This window comes from Aotus nancymaae, unplaced genomic scaffold (assembly GCF_030222135.1).
Source record: "Aotus nancymaae isolate 86718 unplaced genomic scaffold, 86718_ANA_hifiasm-v0.15.2.pri h1tg000141l, whole genome shotgun sequence".
In the NCBI taxonomy this organism is placed as follows: domain Eukaryota; kingdom Metazoa; phylum Chordata; class Mammalia; order Primates; family Aotidae; genus Aotus; species Aotus nancymaae.
The window spans coordinates 573,147-589,695 of NW_026988556.1; the positions used below are offsets into that span (position 1 = coordinate 573,147).

The following is a 16,549-nucleotide window of genomic DNA, read 5'->3' on the forward strand; positions in this document are numbered from 1 at the left end:
AGCCTCTAGGACACGCCCCCAAGATCAAACATCAACACAAGCCACTGGGTGGCCTCTCCTACTGCCCCTCGAGTCCTCAGTGTTGACAAGTGAACTCAGTACTATGGGTGGAACGTGTGTGTCCCCAGCATTCCTGTGCTGAAGCCCTGAGCCCCAGTGTGTCGGTTCTTGGAGTCAGTCAGGGTTAGAGCAGGTCATGAGGGTGGGTTCCTGTCATGGCATCCGAGCCCCGATAAGGGCAGGAGGAGACAGCAGGGCTGTCCCTCTCAGCCACAAGGGGACACGGCCAGAGGCAGCCCTCTCCAGCCAGGACACCAATCTGCTGTCGCCTTGATCTGGGACTTCCGGCCTCTGGAACTGGGAGACGTGACTGTGTCCTGATGAAGCACCCAGTCTGTAGGATTTGTTATGACAGAGCCCGAACTGACTGAGACAGCGCACACACAGAATGACCGGGGAGCGAGGGTTAACGTGCAGGTTCCAGGGCCCCAGGACTGAGCATTTAAGCAGCTTCCTGGGGACTCTGGAGTAAGGTAGCCCCTGGGGACATAGCCTCAGGGTCCTGGAGAGTAGTAGAAACCAGAACCAAAGCAGAGCGGCATCGAAGCCCACTCCACGCCAAGCCTGTGAGCCTGGGGCGACTCCACTCTGAGAATCAGGGTCCCCAGTGCACCGGGACTCAACTCCAAGGGAGAATGCAACCAGTTCCAGGATGCAGGGGCGGCAAGATTTTTGGGAACAATGATGGGGCCTCCTTACACCTACAGCCTGGGCAGGGGACTTGCCTAGGGAGTGGCCAGTGTGTTGCCTGGTGGTTGTGCTCAGGCTCCTGTGGAGTACGGGTTTGCTCATCAGCGGGGGACACAGGGTCACAGAGGCCCTGCAGGATGGAGAGAGGCAGGACTGGGACTGAATCGACAAACCCTCAGATCTGAGGTGTTGCTGCCTCAGTCACCACAGTCCACAGCCCTGAACTGCTGGGCTTGTGGGCTCGTGGACTCGTGGTGCACTGAGAGCCATCACTGGAGCCCGTGGCTTTGGGGAGCGCTGTCCTAGATGGCCTAGTTCTGATAGCGATAGCAATAGGGACAGTAATCATAACAGCTATCATGTAATGTGTCCCAGCATGTGCCGGGCACTGTGCTATGTGCCTCATATGTGAGCTCAAGTCACCTCCTCACCATCCTCTGAATGAAGCATCATTGTCCCTTCTTCTAGAAGGGATCGAGGGCGAAGCTGCAAATACCTGCCCAGCGTGGACCCTAGTGCGGGGCCCAAGACCATCCCTTGTGCAGGCTCCACCACCACTGTGCCAGCTGGACCTCAGCAGAACAGTGGGCGTGTGCCGGTTTCCTGCAGTTCCCACCCCCAGCTCCATGTGATGTGCCCCTGACCTTTGCCACTCAGGTCAAGGGGAGGCACTGGGGTGCACTAAACCCAACCCGTGGCTCATGTTGGACCGGGAACCCTCTCTGATCTGGGTCTTCTGTAAACGTTGTCATGACAACGTTTGAAAGTAAGGATTGGCCGGACTCACAGGACAGTGAGGGGCAGGTAAGATGAGGCCCCTGAGAGTCTGTCCTGAGCGGCAGCCAGATTAATGTTGCTGAAAATGTGCCCTTCCATAGCTCCACCCGTCACCTTTAAGACCACCCTGCAAGCTTCCCTGAACGGCGTGACCTCCCGTCCATCCAGCAGCCTCTTTACGGGTGAGCTGCGAGATGAACTCTGGTGCCCCGAGGACACTCACATAAAGAAGCAGGAAAGCGCTTCCATGTCCGGACTCTGGGGAATGTGCCTCCGGGCCAGGGTCTTGTAGTGCTGCCAGAGTCGGAAGTTGTCATACACGCTCTTGCAGGAGTCGTCCGGTTGGGCCTTGGCCTGGGAGGGAGCCTGGCTGCCCTCTCCATGAGCCCCTTGTGGCCATGGACAAGCATTCCCTGGGGCCATGATGGGGGCCGGCTGGGGAGCCGGTGGTGGTGCTGGAGGAGAAAGGCTCTGGGACCAGCCTCCCTCGCAGGCCCGGGTGCCCCCAATGACGTGGGCAGCCCTAGCGGGCACCGCAGGGGCAGCTGCTAGGGGTCGGGGAGGTGGACAGGTGACACCCCCGCAGAGGGTGCCTGGAGCCTGCCAGACGAGGGGTGCCTGAGTTAGGACCAAGGTCTGTGCCTGAGGGGCCTTCATAGGCCCCGCTTCTGTCTTTATCTGGAGAAGGGCGTTGGAAGCCCCAGCCCAATTCAGGCCTTGGCCATCCTGTCCTGCCACCAGAGGGGTGCTGGGGAAGGCAGACAGCACCAGAGAGCTGCCTGGAGGAACCACTGTAATCACGAGGGTCGGCCCGTGTGCTGGGCTGGGAGCAGGTGTGGTGAAGGGCAGAGCCATGAACACTGGCATGGAGGTGCCAGGGTTCTTGGTCACACTTGGCCCCAGCACTGGGCATGCTGTGGAGACAAAGGAAAGAGGTGAATGAGCTGGGGTCTCCAGGTCCGCACTAGTCACTGGGAATCAGAGGGGTGTCCCAACAGCTGAGGGTGTGGGACAAGGAAACTCTGCAGCTTGTAAGTGTCCGTGAGTGTGTATCGCATGCTCTGTTCCTCCACGGGAGGGTCGCTTCGCTAGAGAGCCTGGCCCTGGCTCCACTAGACTCCCTGACCCCTGTCTGCCAAGAAGCAACAGCCAAGCCTTCGCTGCCTCTGAGGGTCTCCCTGGCAGACCCTGTGAGCCTTACAGGCATCTCCCAAGCCATGGGTCAGGGATGAATCTCTCGCCGGCTTGGTGGCCCTCAGCATGCTCAGCAGCAGGTGAGGGGCCTCCCCCAGGGCGGTGCTATGCGCTCAGAAGGCCTATAGGAAGCCAGAAGATTCCTAATATTATGGTCGTGTCTCCTCTTCAGTCTTCCTTTTCCTGAAGCTCTTGAAAACCCCTTTCTGTCCTAGCTCAGCACAACAAAATAAAACCACTGATTAGAGTGGGTGTGGCGATTCATGCCTGTAATCCCAGCACTTTGGGAGGCCGAGGTGGGCAGATAACCTGAGGTCAGGAGTTGAAGACCAGCTTGGTCAATGTGGTGAAACCATGTCTCTACTAAAATACAAAACTCAGCTGAGTGTGGTAGTGCATGCCTGTAATCCCAGCTACTCAGGAGGCTGAGGCAGGAATATTGCTTGAACCCAGGAGGCAGAGACTACAGTGAGCCGAGATTGCACCACTGCATTCTGACCTGGGTGACAGAGCAAGACTCTGTTAAAAAAAAAAAAGAAAAAAGAAAAAGAAAAAGAAAAAGAGAAAGGGAGGAAGGAAGGAAGAAGGAAAGAAGGAAGGAAGGAAATCATTGGAAAGAAATCTGTCCCAAGCCAGCACCCTGTGAACCCTGAAGATAACCCATATGTGTTATGGCCAGTGTGCAAGTGATTGTCCTGGCACCATGCACGGCAAGTGCTAAACAGGGGTCAGATTTGGGCCACCCTTTCCTCAGTGCTCGGTGGTCCTGGCTGCCACTCAGGAAGCTGTGTTCCCAGGGGGCAGGTCTGAGAAGCAGTGGTGGAGTTCCCTGAGATACTTTGATTGCTCAGCCAGCAACAGCTGCACACGATTAGAGCACAGCCAGGAAGCAGTGAGCAGTGGGGCTGTCAGGGGAGGTGTCCAGGGATTTCCACAGCTGCTGGTCATGTTAGAATAGGTCATGGGACAACGAGCCCGTCTCTGGTCCTTTTCCTTTGAGCTCCCAATAACTGAATCTAGTGACCAACCAAGAACCAGAGGTTCTTGGGCCACAGGCCAGGTGTGGCAAAGTTGTCTGGAGCTCATCCCTGTTCACTAGGACCTCATGCAGTCTCCAGTCAAGGGGACTAGGGATACAGCACATGCACCTCATCAGTCAGGACACACATCCTGACTTGAAGGAGAATAATAAGAGGACCGTCTTCCTATTTGTACGCTACTCTCCTTCCTCTACTGAATAGGAAACCAGTCTTTCCAGACCCTTCCACTGAGAACCAGCAAGAGTCCACACCTGACCCCTGTTCATGAGGTAGTAGACATGGAAAAGAGACAAATTCTTCCTCTCCACAGTAACACAAAGTGCAGAGGACAGGCCATGAGCTAGCAGACAAGAGGAAGTGGGTCTGAAGACCTGAGCTTCCACAAAAGGACGAACAATTCAGAACAAGCTGGGAAGCCCAGGCCGTGTTGCCTGATCTTCCCCAACTGCCCCCACCCCTGTTAAATGAGAGCCAACAGCCACCTGAACTGACGGAGAAGCCACCTCTGGGGAGGGAGCTGAGAGGCTGCGGCAGTTACAGTAGCTCCAGCCTCGCCCACCCAGAGGCTGTCACTGCGTGCTCTGTCACAGACAACCCACCCAACAGTTTTCTGGCTGAGCCCTCTTCTCCCCACTCTTCCCTAAGATCTAGAAACGTCCAGTCCAAATCCCTCTGAACAATATGGAAGGGCACCTTCCAGGTGCCTGAAGACACACAACACAGGGCTCAGACTTGCCTGTCATCCTCCCTGGGCCACCAGCACAACACGATCCCACCACTCCCTACAAAGACACGGCGATGTGACCTGTCCCCCTCTAGAAAGAATCAATACATCCACTCCATCCTTTCCCCTACATGGTGTATTCCCCCGGGCACCTTGGTCCACCTCTAAGGAGCCGTCCTCCCTAACCACAGACTCAGGGTGCCATGGCCCTCCCCAGGTGTGATGTATTTGGGAACATCCAGTGCTTCCTCCCTCCTGGACATCAGCCCTATCAGCTGTCCCCTGGGGCACTGTGAAATTTGAATTCCCAAGGATTTGAAACATGGCAGAGAATTGGATAATGCCCTTGTCCCTACAGACTCACCTCCATTTGAAGCCATCGCCTCAGGCTGGGTGCTGACCACCGCTGTCTGGCAGTTTCTGTGGTGAGAAAAGTCAAGGGCAGGACCCAGAGAGTGACCTGCCTCAACAGATTCTCCTGAGTTCAGGTAGGTCAGGTAAAATTTGAAAGTATGGCAGTTTAGAACATAGGACCCAGACATTCTGCAGAGGGGGAGGGGCGCTGCAGTAAGTACCGGTCGCGGCAGGGGACATTCTGTGCAGGGCTCCAGTCAGTAGGCAAGAGCTGAGCTTCCCTTCCAGCTGGAGGGCAGCAGCGCGGACTGTGTGCGCCTCTTTAGGCAACTTTTAAATTGTCCTTCTGACTGACAGCACAAAGCTTCAACCTGATGTCCCCTTTACTTCCGTTCTTTGTCAACAGACCTACTTTTGTGCCCCTCAACCCATGCTCCTTCCCATTTGGGCTCTTTCCCTTTCTTGATGAATCTCAACAGGGGCTGCACTTCCTAAACACAATTTAGGACACTTCCTAAGAAGCCCTGTGTTTGTCAGACGATCCACATCTGGATCCTCTGCTTGGTTCAGGCAGAAAGCCTTTCCTGGAAAGCCTCAGTCTGGGAAAGAGTGGCTCTGTGGCCAGAAAGCCTTTGATTTTGTTTCCTAGCATATTGTGCTTGTATTAAATATTTATTTTTTATCTTTTAAATGACTTGAATTTAACCAAGCAATACTTTTGCATGGTTCGAAATTCAAATTGTGCACAGTGGACTAGGCAGTGACCAGTCTTCCTCCCACTTTTTTCTGTCCACAACATTTTGTTTCCTGTAACAAACGGGTGTTCTGATTCTTTTTCATCTTTCCAGAGATATATTATACAAACGAAAGGATAATGAAGCTGTTTTTGCTGTCTGCAAATGCTTTCAGGTTTTTTTGGGTGAAAGTTGATATATTAATATTAATATGTTCCAGTATTCTGACACTTCCCGTTGGCACTTAGGAAGCATTTGCCCCTTCCTAAGACAATTGGACTCATGCAGGCAGAGTTGCGAGACAACATAACCGGGGCCACACTGCAGGGAAGGCGGCGGATTGCAAGTGTGAAGCCCAGGGTTCTCCCCTCCTTGCTCCGGTTGTGTGAGAAACTCATTTTCTGACTCCTGTCCGATATCCCTCATGAGTTCTCGGTTTGATCCCGATTCTGAATGTGAATGGTCCTTGAGCATTTCTATGAAATGCCTCCACAGTGGCCACTGGGAGGGGAGCGACCTCCACGCAGTGCCTGCCTGTCCGGGTGCTCCCAGGCCTTTTGTCCTCTGAGACAGAGCTGCCTTCTTACACGCAGCCCTCTTCCGCCGTGCAGCTCACCTCGATCTTAGCTGAGAAGATTGGTGGAGAGCAATTGAAGCAAAACAATGGTAAACTTACCGAAACAACGTCCCCAGTAGTGGGGATTCCAGGTGTGCACCACCACACACAGCTAATTTTTGTGTTTTTAGTAAGAGACGGGGTTTCACCATGTTGGCCAGGCTAGTCTCGAACTCCTGACCTCAGGTGGTCTGCCTGCCTTGGCCTCCCAAAGTGCTGGGATTATAGGCGTGAGCCACTATGCCTGGCCTGTTAACGCTAACTTCTAAGTTACTCCTTCCCATTTCCTTTTTTGTATTCCTATTTGCAAATGCTTTGTATCCTTATATATCAAGATCATCTGTGATACTGACTGACTTAATTGGCATCTCCCTTTTGTTTTACAAGTGACGGCCAAAAAATGAGCAAACGGAAAAAGAATTATCCAGATCCAGTTTCCATCATCCAGAAGTATGGTGCTGATGCGCGCAGGTACAGACCGGTGCTTTGCCTTGTGTGTCTTTATTGTTTTATATGTAAGCGTCTCCTATACTAGTAGTCAGAATTGTTAGGTTTCGTTTATACTTAGGTTTTTAACAACACATCTCTGTTATGATTTGGGTGTTATGTTGGTGTGCTTGTTGATCTTCAACTCCCCAAATAGTTTTCTAGATGATAAAGGCATTTTTCAACCTAGAGGTCCGTTTGGGGAAGAGGACCTCTGTTGGGTGTTGGTCGAGCTGTCCAAGTCCTCCCCAGGCTAGATGTGGATTGCCTCTGCCTTCCTTCCTTTCTAGGTTCCCTGTCTTGTTGGTATTCGAATTCTCTTTCACCATTTATTTTAATTTTGTACCTACAGAGCCATGTGAGATATATCTATGCTGGAGCTAATATGTGTATGCTAGAGGCTGGTTGTGGTGCTGCCAGAGAAACAAAGCAGGACATGAGTTCTGTGTGTGGAGCAGGGACTTAAGATCAAGGAGGATTTTGCAGAGTGGGATAGAACATTCTGGGTAAAATGAACAGCTTTAGCATGGCAGTTCCTTCTCAGTACTCATTTTGAGTTTGTGGACAATCATTCAGTCCTAGACAGTTTTACTGTCCTTCCTTCCTGAGGTTTAAAGGAATTAAACCCTGCACTTTCTGACAAGGTTTTAGAATCTCTCTCAATTCTTAATTACTATTTGGTGCAGAGAAGTAATGTTTTCCTAAACTCTCTTCGGTTCACTCAAAAACATAATCGAGGACTTAATGTCGTACGTTGGTGCTTATGTTGAAAGTATTGCTGAAAATCAGAAATTCACACTGCCAGCAGTGTTTGGGATTTTTGTTATTTGTTTAAGTGATTGTAAAAGTTTATTTCCTTATAGTAACTTACCCCAATGTGCAAGTGTTTAACTGATTGTTCATGCCTAGGAAGAAGAAATAGAATTTCTCTCCAATGAGAACACAGTTAGAAAAAGCCCCAACATGACGGACCAGTGGATCCTGTCCTTCATGCGGTCTCTCATTGGCTTCTTTGAGACTGAAATGGCAGGTGAGTCTCTCTTGGTCTGTCCTCCCAGAACTACTCTCTTTGTAACTGCCCTTTTGGCATGTGTCTGTCTATAAACATAGTGAAAATATTGAGAGAGACAGAAAATTAAATAATTACTTCCTTTCACCTCTCAAATGTAGTTTTGTTAAGGCTTGTTAATTGTCGGGATGTCTTTGTTTCAAGGCCCCGGGGAATTCTGACCTGGCTCGGTGGCTCACACCTGTAATCCTCAGCATTTTGAGAGGCCGAGGCAGGTCACCTGAGGTTAGGAGTTCCAGACTAGCCTGGCAAACATCGGTGAAACCCCGTCTCTACTAAAAATATGTTAAAGAAAAAGTTAGCTTGCGATAGAGGCAGGGAAGGTGTAATCCCAGCTACTCAGGAGGCTGAGGAGGAGAATCGCTTGATGTCTCTGGACAGGGCTTGGTGCCGGGGGGCCTGGATCTCTGGATAGTTGTCGGTGCCGAGGGGCCTGGGACTGGGTAGGTGCCGGGGTCCAGTGCCTCTGGACAGAGGCAGGTCCTGGGGAGCCTGGGTCTCTGGACAGGGGTAGGTGTCGCGGGGCCTGCATCTCTGGACAGGGCTAGATGTGGGGTCCTGGACCGGGGTAGGTGTTGGGGTCCTGGGCCTCTGGACAGGGGTAGGTGCCGGGGCCTGGGTCTGTGGACAGGGGTAGGTGCCGGGGGCCTGGGTCTCTGGACGGGGGTAGGTGCCGGGGCCTGGGTCTCAGGACAGGGGTAGGTGCCGGGGTCCAGGGACTCTGCACAGAGCTGGGTGCCGGGGGCCCTGGGTCTCTGGACAGGGGTAGGTGCCGGGGAGCCTGGGTCTCTGGGCAGGTGTTGGTGCCGGGGTCCAGGGTCTCTGGACAGGGTAGGTGCCAGGGGCCTGGGTCTCTGGACAGGCGTAGGTGTCAAGAGTCCTGGGTCTCTGTACGGGAGTAGGTGCCAGGGGGCCTGGGCCTGGGTAGGTGCCGGGGTCCAGGGTGTCTGGACAGGGTCAGGTGCCGGTGGGCCTTGATCTCTGGACGGGGCCAGGTGCCGGGGTCCTGGGCCTCTGAATGGGGGTATCTGCCGGAGTCCAGGGCCTCTAGACGGGGTAGGTGCCGGGGGACTGGGTTTCTGGACAGGGGTAGGTGCCAGGGGTCTTGGTCCTCTGGACGGGGTAGGTGCCAGGGGCCTGGGTCTCTCGACAAGGGTAAGTGCCTGGGGGCCTGGGCCTCTGGACAGGGGTAGGTGCTGGGGGGCCTGGGCCTGGGTAGGTGCCGGGGTCCAGGGCCTCTGGACAGGGGCAGGGGCCGGGGGCCCTGGGTCTCCGGACAGGGGCAGGTGCGGGGGGCCTGGGTTTCTGAACGGCGGGGGTAGGTGCCGGGGTGCCTGGGTCTCTGGACAGGGATAGGTGCCGGGCTCCATGGCCTCTGGATGGGGTAGGTGCAGGGGGCCTGGGTGTCTGGACAGGTGTAGGTGCCGGGGGGCCTTGGCCTGGGTAATTGCTGGGGTCCAGGGTGTCTGGACGGGGCAGCTGTCGGGGGCCAGGGTCTCTGAACGCAGGTAGCTGCCGGGGTCCAGGGCCTCTGCACACGGGTAGGTGCCTGGGGGCCTGGGTCTCTGGACAGGGGTATGTGCCGGGGTCCAGGGCCTCTGGGCAGGGGTAGGTGCCCTCGGGGGCCTGGGTCCCTGGACGGGGTAGGAGCTGGGGGCCTGGTTCTCTGGAAAGGGGTAGGTGCTGGGGGGCCTTGGTCTCTGGAGAGGGATAGGTGCGCGGTCCTGGAAGGGGGTAGGTGTTAGGGGTCCTCGGCCTCTGGACAGGGGCAGGTGCAGGGGTCCAGGGCCTCTGGACAGGGGCAGGTGCCGAGGGTCTGGGCCTCTGGACAGGCGCAGGTGCCGGGGCGCATGGGTCTTTGGACAGGGGTAGGTGCCGGGGGGCCTGAGTCTCTAGAAACTGGTAGGTGCCGGGGTCTGGGTCTCTGAACAGGGGTAGGTGCCAGGGGCCTGGGTCTCTGGACAGGGGCTGGTGCCGAGGAGCCTGGGTCTCTGCACAGGGGCAGGTGCCGAGGTCCAGGGCCTCTGGACAGGGCTAGATGCCGGAGGCCCTGGGTCTCTGAACCGGGGTAGGTGCCGAGCGGCCTGGGACTTAGTAGGTGCTGGGCTCTAGGGCCTCTGGACAGAGGCAGTTGCCGGGGGGCCTGGGTCTCTAGACAGGGGTAGGTGCCGGAGTCCAGGGCCTCTGAACAGGGGCAGGTGCCGGGGGTTTAGGTCTCTGGAGAGGGGCAGGTGCCGGGGACCTCGGTCTCTGGACAGGGGTAGGTGCTGGGGGGCCTTGGTCTCTGGACAGGGGCAGGTGCCGGGGAGCCCGGGTCACTTGACAGGGGCAGGTGCCGGGGTCCAGGGCCTCTGGACAGGGCTAGGTGCCGGGGTGCCTGAGTCTCTGGACAGGGGTAGGTGCCAGGGGTCCTGGACCTCTGGACAGAGTAGGTGCCGGGGGCCTGGGTCTCTGGACAGGGGCAGGTGCCAGGGGGCCTTGGACTCCGGACAGGGGTAGGGTCCGGGGGCCCTGGGTCTCTGGAGAGGGTAGGTTCCGGGGAGCCTGGGTCTCTCAACAGGGGCAGGTACCAGAGGGCCTGGGTCTCTGGACACGGGCAGGTGCCGGGGGTCCTTGGTCTCTGGACAGGGGAAGGTGCCAGGGTCCAGGTCCTCTGGACAGGGGCAGGTGCCAGGGGCCTGGGTCTCTGGACAGGGGTAGGTGCCGGGGGGCCTTGGTCTCTGGACAGGGGCAGGTGCCGGGGAACCTGGGTCCCTTGACAGGGGCAGGTGCCGGGGTCCAGGGCCTCTGGACAGGGCTAGGTGCCGGGGTGCCTGAGTCTCTGGACAGGGGTAGGTGCCGGGGGGCCTGGGTCTCTGGACAGGGGTAGGTGCTGGGGGTCCTCGGGTCCTCGGTCTCTGGACGTGGTAAGTGCCATGGGCCTGGGTCTCTGGACAGGGGTAGGTATCAGGGGTCCTCGGTCTCTGGACGGGGTAAGTGTCGTGGGCCTGGGTCCCTGGATAGGAGTAGGTGCCAGGGAGCCTGGTTCTCTGGACAGGGATAGGTGCCGGGGGGCCTGGGCCTGTGTAGGTGCCGGGGTCCAGGGCCTCTGGATAGGGGCAGGTGCCAGGGGGCCTTGGTCTCTGGACAGGGGTAGGTGCCGGGGGGTCTGGGCCTGGGTACGTGTCGCGGTCCAGGGTCTCTGGACAGGGGCATGTGCCGGCGGGCCTGGGTCTGTGGACAGGGGTAGGTTCCGGGGGACCTGGGTTCTGGACAGAGGCAGGTGCCGGGGGGCCTGAGTCTCTTGACACGGGTACGTGCCGGGGGTCTTTGGTCTCTGGACAGGGGTAGGTGCCGGGGGGCCGGGTTCTCTGGACAGGGGTAGGTGCCGGAGGCCTGGGTCTCTGGACAGGCGTAGGTGCCTGGGGGCCTGGGTCTCTGGACATGGGTAGGTGCGGGGTGCTGGACAGGGGTTGGTGTTGGGGGACCTCGGCCTCTGTACAGGGGTAGGTGTTGGGGGACCTTGGTCTCTGGACAGGGGTAGGTGCGGGGTCCTGGGCTTCTGGACAGAGGCAGCTGCCGGGGGTTGGGGTCTTTCGACTGGGGCAGATGCCGAGGGGCCTAGGCCATGGTAGGTGCCGGAGTCCAGGGCCTCTGAACAGGGGCAGGTGCCGGGGTTTAGGTCTCTGTACAGGGGCAGGTGCCGGGGGGGCCTGGGTCTGTGGACAGGGGCAGGTGCCGGGGGGGGCTGGGTGTCTGGACAGTGGTAGGTGTCGGAGGGGCTGGGTGTCTGGATAATGGTAGGTGCCGGGGGGCCTGGGTCTCTGGACAGGGGTAGGTGCCGGGGGGCCTGGGTCTCTGCACAGGGGTATGTGCCGGGGGGCCTGGGTCTCTGCACAGGGGTAGGTGCCAGGGGGCCCGGGTCTCTTGACAGGTACAGGGGCCGGGGGGCCTGGGTATCCGGACAGGGGTACCCTGGCCAGGGTCCAGGGCATCTGGACATGTTCAGGTGCCGCGGGCATGGGTCTTTTCACACGGGTAGATGCGGGGGCGCCTATGTCTCTGGACAGAGGTAGGTGCCGGAGGGCCTGGGTCTCTGGACAGGGGTAGATGCCGGCGGGCCTGGGTCTCTGGACAGGTGTAGGTGCCGGGGGTCCTGAATCTCTGGACAGGGGTAGGTGACCGGAGCCTGGGTCTCTGGACAGGGGTAGGTGCCGGGGGGCCTGGGTCTGTGGGCAGGGGTAGATGCCGGGGTCCAGGGCCTCTTGACAGGGCTAGGTGCCGGGGTGCCTGAGTCTCTGGACAGGGGTAGCTGCTGGGGGAGGGTGTCTCTGGGCAGGTGTAGGTGCCAGGGGTCCTGAGTCTCTGGACAGGGGAGGTGCCGGGAGCCCGGGTCTCAGGACAGGGGTAGGTGCCGGTGTCCTGAGTCTCTGGACAGGGGTAAGTGCCGGAGGCCTCGGTCTCTGGACAGGTGTAGGTGCCGGGACGCCTTGGTCTTTGGATAGGGGTAGGTGCTGCGGGGCCTGGGTCTCTGGAAGGGGCAGGTGCCTTGGTCTCTGTATAGGGGTAGGTGCTGGGGGGCCTGGGTCTCTGGAAGGGGCAGGTGCCGGGGGCCTAGGTCTCTGAACGGTGGTTGGTGCCAGGGGGCCTGGGTCTCTGGACGGGTAGGTGCCAGGGGTCCTTGGTCTCTGGACGGGGGCAGGTGCCAGGGGGCCTGGGCCTCGGTAGGTGCCGGGTTCCAGGGCCTCTGGACAGGGAAAGGTGCTGGGGGGACTGGGTCTCTGGACAGCGGCTGGTGCCGGGGGCCTGGGTCTCTGAACGGGGATAGGTGCCGGGATCCAGGGCCTCTGGACAGAGGTAGGTGACAGGGGCCTGGGTCTCCGGACAGGGTAGGGGCTGGGGGCCTGGTTCTCTGGAAAGGGTTAGGTGTCGGGGTCCTGGGTCGCTGAACAGGGGTAGGTGCGGGGTCCTTAACAGGGGTAGGTGTTGCGGTCCTGTGCCTCTGGACAGGGGTAGGTATTGGGGGACCTGGGTCTTTAGACAAGGGTAGGTGTGGGGTCCTGGGCCTCTGGACAGGGGCAGGTGCCGGGGTCCAGGGCCTCTTGACAGGGGCACGTGCCGTGGGGCCTTGGTCTCTGAACAGGGGTAGGTGCCGGGGGCCTGGGTCTCTGGACAGGGGCTGGTGCCGGGGGCCTGGGTCTCTCAACGGGGGTAGGTGCCTGGGGCCTGGGTCTCTGGACAGGGACAGGTGCCTGGGGGCCTGGGACTCAGCATGGGTAGGTCCCGGGATCCAGGGCCTCTGGATACGGGCAGGTTCCGGGGGGCCTGGGTCTCTTGACAGGGGCAAATGCAGGGGCGCCTGGGTCTCTGGACAGGGATAAGTGCTGGCTGGCCTGGGTCTGGGGACAGGGGTAGGTTCCCGGGGGGCCCGGGTCTCTGGACAGGGGTACGTGCCGGGGTCCAGGGCCTCTGCACAGGGCTAGGTGCCGGGGGCCCTGGGTCTCTGGACAGGGTAGGTGCCGGGTGCCTGGGTCTCTGGACAGGGGTAGGTGCCTGGGGGCCTGGGTCTCTGGACATGGGTAGGTGCGGGGTGCTGGACAGGGTTTGGTGTTGGGGGACCTCGGCCTCTGTACAGGGGTAGGTGTTGGGGGACCTTGGTCTCTGGACAGGGGTAGGTGCGGGGTCCTGGGCTTCTGGACAGAGGCAGCTACCGGGGGTTGGGGTCTTTCGACAGGGGCAGATGCCGAGGGGCCTAGGCCTTGGTAGGTGCCGGAGTCCAGGGCCTCTGAACAGGGGCAGGTGCTGGGGTTTAGGTCTCTGTACAGGGGCAGGTGCCGGGGGGGCCTGGGTCTGTGGACAGGGGAAGGTGCCGGGGGGGCTGGGTGTCTGGACAGTGGTACGTGTCGGAGGGGCTGGGTGTCTGGATAGTGGTAGGTGCCGGGGGGCCTGGGTCTCTGGACAGGGGTAGGTGCCGGGGGGCCTGGGTCTCTGCACAGGGGTATGTGCCGGGGGGCCCGGGTCTCTGCACAGGGGTAGATGCCGGGGGGCCCGGGTCTCTTGACAGGTACAGGGGCCGGGGGGCCTGGGTATCCGGACAGGGGTACCCTGGCCAGGGTCCAGGGCATCTGGACATATTCAGGTGCCGCTGGCATGGGTCTTTTCACACGGGCAGATGCGGGGGCGCCTATGTCTCTGGACAGAGGTAGGTGCCGGAGGGCCTGGGTCTCTGGACAGGGGTAGATGCCGACGTGCCTGGGTCTCTGGACAGGTGTAGGTGCCGGGGGTCCTGAATCTCTGGACAGGGGTAGGTGCCCGGATCCTGGGTCTCTGGACAGGGGTAGGTGCCGGGCTGCCTGGGTCTGTGGACAGGGGTAGATGCCGGGGTCCAGGGCCTCTGGACAGGGCTAGGTGCCGGGGTGCCTGAGTCTCTGGACAGGGGTAGCTGCTGGGGGCGGGTGTCTCTGGGCAGGGGTAGGTGCCAGGGGTCCTGAGTCTCTGGACAGGGGAGGTGCCGGGAGCCCGGGTCTCAGGACAGGGGTAGGTGCCGGGGTCCTGAGTCTCTGGACAGGGGTAAGTGCCGGAGGCCTGGGTCTCTGGACAGGTGTAGGTGCCGGGACGCCTTGGTCTTTGGATAGGGGTAGGTGCTGCGGGGCCTGGGTCTCTGGAAGGGGCAGGTGCCTTGGTCTCTGTATAGGGGTAGGTGCTGGGGGGCCTGGGTCTCTGGAAGGGGCAGGTGCCGGGGGCCTAGGTCTCTGAACGGTGGTTGGTGCCAGGGGGCCTGGGTCTCTGGACGGGTAGGTGCCAGGGGTCCTTGGTCTCTGGACGGGGGCAGGTGCCAGGGGGCCTGGGCCTCGGTAGGTGCCGGGTTCCAGGGCCTCTGGACAGGGAAAGGTGCTGGGGGGACTGGGTCTCTGGACAGGGGCTGGTGCCGGGGGCCTGGGTCTCTGAACGGGGATAGGTGCCGGGATCCAGGGCCTCTGGACAGAGGTAGGTGACGGGGGCCTGGGTCTCCGGACAGGGTAGGGGCTGGGGGCCTGGTTCTCTGGAAAGGGTTAGGTGTCGGGGTCCTGGGTCGCTGAACAGGGGTAGGTGCGGGGTCCTGAACAGGGGTAGGTGTTGCGGTCCTGTGCCTCTGGACAGGGGTAGGTATTGGGGGACCTGGGTCTTTAGGCAAGGGTTGGTGTGGGGTCCTGGGCCTCTGGACAGGGGCAGGTGCCGGGGTCCAGGGCCTCTCGACAGGGGCACGTGCCGTGGGGCCTGGGTCTCTGAACAGGGGTAGGTGCCGGGGGCCTGGGTCTCTGGACAGGGGCTGGTGCCGGGGGCCTGGGTCTCTCAACGGGGGTAGGTGCCGGGGGCCTGGGTCTCTGGACAGGGGTAGGTGTCGGGGGGCCTGGGTCTGTGGACAGAGACAGGTGCCGGGGTCCAGGGCCTCTGGACAGGGCTAGTTTCCGGGGGGCCTGGGTCTCTGGAGAGGGGTAGTTGCCCCAAGTCTTGGGTCTCTGGACAGGGTTAGGTGCCGGGGGGCCTTGGCGTGGGTAGGTGCCAGGGTCCAGGGCCTCTGGACAGGGTCAGGTACCAGGTGGCCTGGGTGTCTGGACAGGGGTCGGGGCCAGGGGGCCTGGGTCTCTGGACAGGTGTAGGTGCCGTGGTCCAGGGCCTCTGGACAGGGTAGGTTCCGGGGGCCTGGGTCTCTGGACACGGGTAGGAGCCAGGGGACCTGGGCCTGGGTAGGTGCCGGCGTCCGGGGCCTCTGGACAGGGGCAGGTGCCGGGGGGCCTCGGTCTCTGGACAGGGGTAGGTGCCGGGGGGCCTGGGTCTCTGGACCCGGGTAGGTGTCGGGGGCGTGGATCTCTGGACAGGTGTAGGTGCCGGGGTCCTGAGTCTCTGGACAGACGTAGGAGCCGGGGTTCCTGGGTCTCTGGACAGGGTCAGGTGCCTGGGGGCCTGGATCTCTGGACAGGGGCAGGTGACGGGGGCCTGGGTCTCTGGACAGGGGTAGGTGCCGGTGGCCTGGGTCTCTGGAGAAGGTTAGGTGCCAGTATTCCTGGATCTCTGGACAAGGTAGGTTCCGGGGGCCTGTGTCTCTGGACAGGGGTAGGTGCCGGGGTCCACGGCCTCTGGACAGTGGCAGGTGCCGGGGGGCCTGGGTCTCTGGACAGGATCAGATACTGGGGATCATGGGGCTCTGGACAGGGTTACGTGTTGGGGGGCCTGGGTCTCTGGACAGGGGTAGGTGCCAGGGGTCCTGGACCTCTGGACAGAGTAGGTGCCGGGGGCCTGGGTCTCTGGACAGGGGCAGGTGCCAGGGGGCCTTGGACTCCGGACAGGGGTAGGTTCCGGGGGCCCTGGGTCTCTGGAGAGGGTAGGTTCCGTGGAGCCTGGGTCTCTCAACAGGGGCAGGTACCGGAGGGCCTGGGTCTCTGGACACGGGCAGGTGCCGGGGGGCCTTGGTCTCTGGACAGGGGAAGGTGCCGGGGTCCAGGTCCTCTGGACAGGGGCAGGTGCCGGAGGGCCTGGGTCTCCGGACAGGGATAGGTCCCAGGGTCCATGGCCTCTGGACAGGGCAAGGTGCCGGGGGGCCTGTGTCTCTGGACAAGGGTAGGTGCCAGGGGGCCTGGGTCTCTGGGCAGGGTTAGGTGTCGGGGGGCCTCGGTCTCCGGACAGGGGTAGGTGCCGGAGTCCAGATCCTCTGGACAGGGTAGGTGCCGGGGGCCTGGGTCTTTGGACAGGGTTAGGTGCCAGGGGTCCTGAGTCTCTGGATGGGGGTAAGTGCCGGGGGGCCTGGGCCTTGGTAGGTGCCAGGGTCCAGGGCCTCTGGACAGGGCT

General features: G+C 60.3%; 1 long non-coding RNA gene and 1 pseudogene across 5 annotated transcripts in view; one reads left to right on the forward strand and one right to left on the reverse strand.

Annotated features, from left to right (window-relative positions):
• The window catches only part of LOC135272880 (GTP-binding protein 4-like), a 691,440-nt pseudogene that overhangs the window by 261,090 nt on the left and 413,801 nt on the right, over positions 1 to 16,549 (reverse strand).
• Positions 1 to 16,549, forward strand: part of LOC135272867 (uncharacterized) — an 80,582-nt gene that overhangs the window by 26,438 nt on the left and 37,595 nt on the right. For 2 of the 5 annotated variants that reach the window (XR_010340822.1, XR_010340820.1), the window contains exons 3-5: positions 4,844 to 4,973; positions 6,577 to 6,660; positions 7,585 to 7,705. This is a non-coding gene — a long non-coding RNA (uncharacterized LOC135272867). Of the gene's footprint in view, positions 1 to 4,443; positions 4,974 to 6,576; positions 6,661 to 7,584; positions 7,706 to 16,549 lie in introns of those variants that run through there. The other 3 variants (XR_010340821.1, XR_010340819.1, XR_010340823.1) reach the window with 2 other exon arrangements.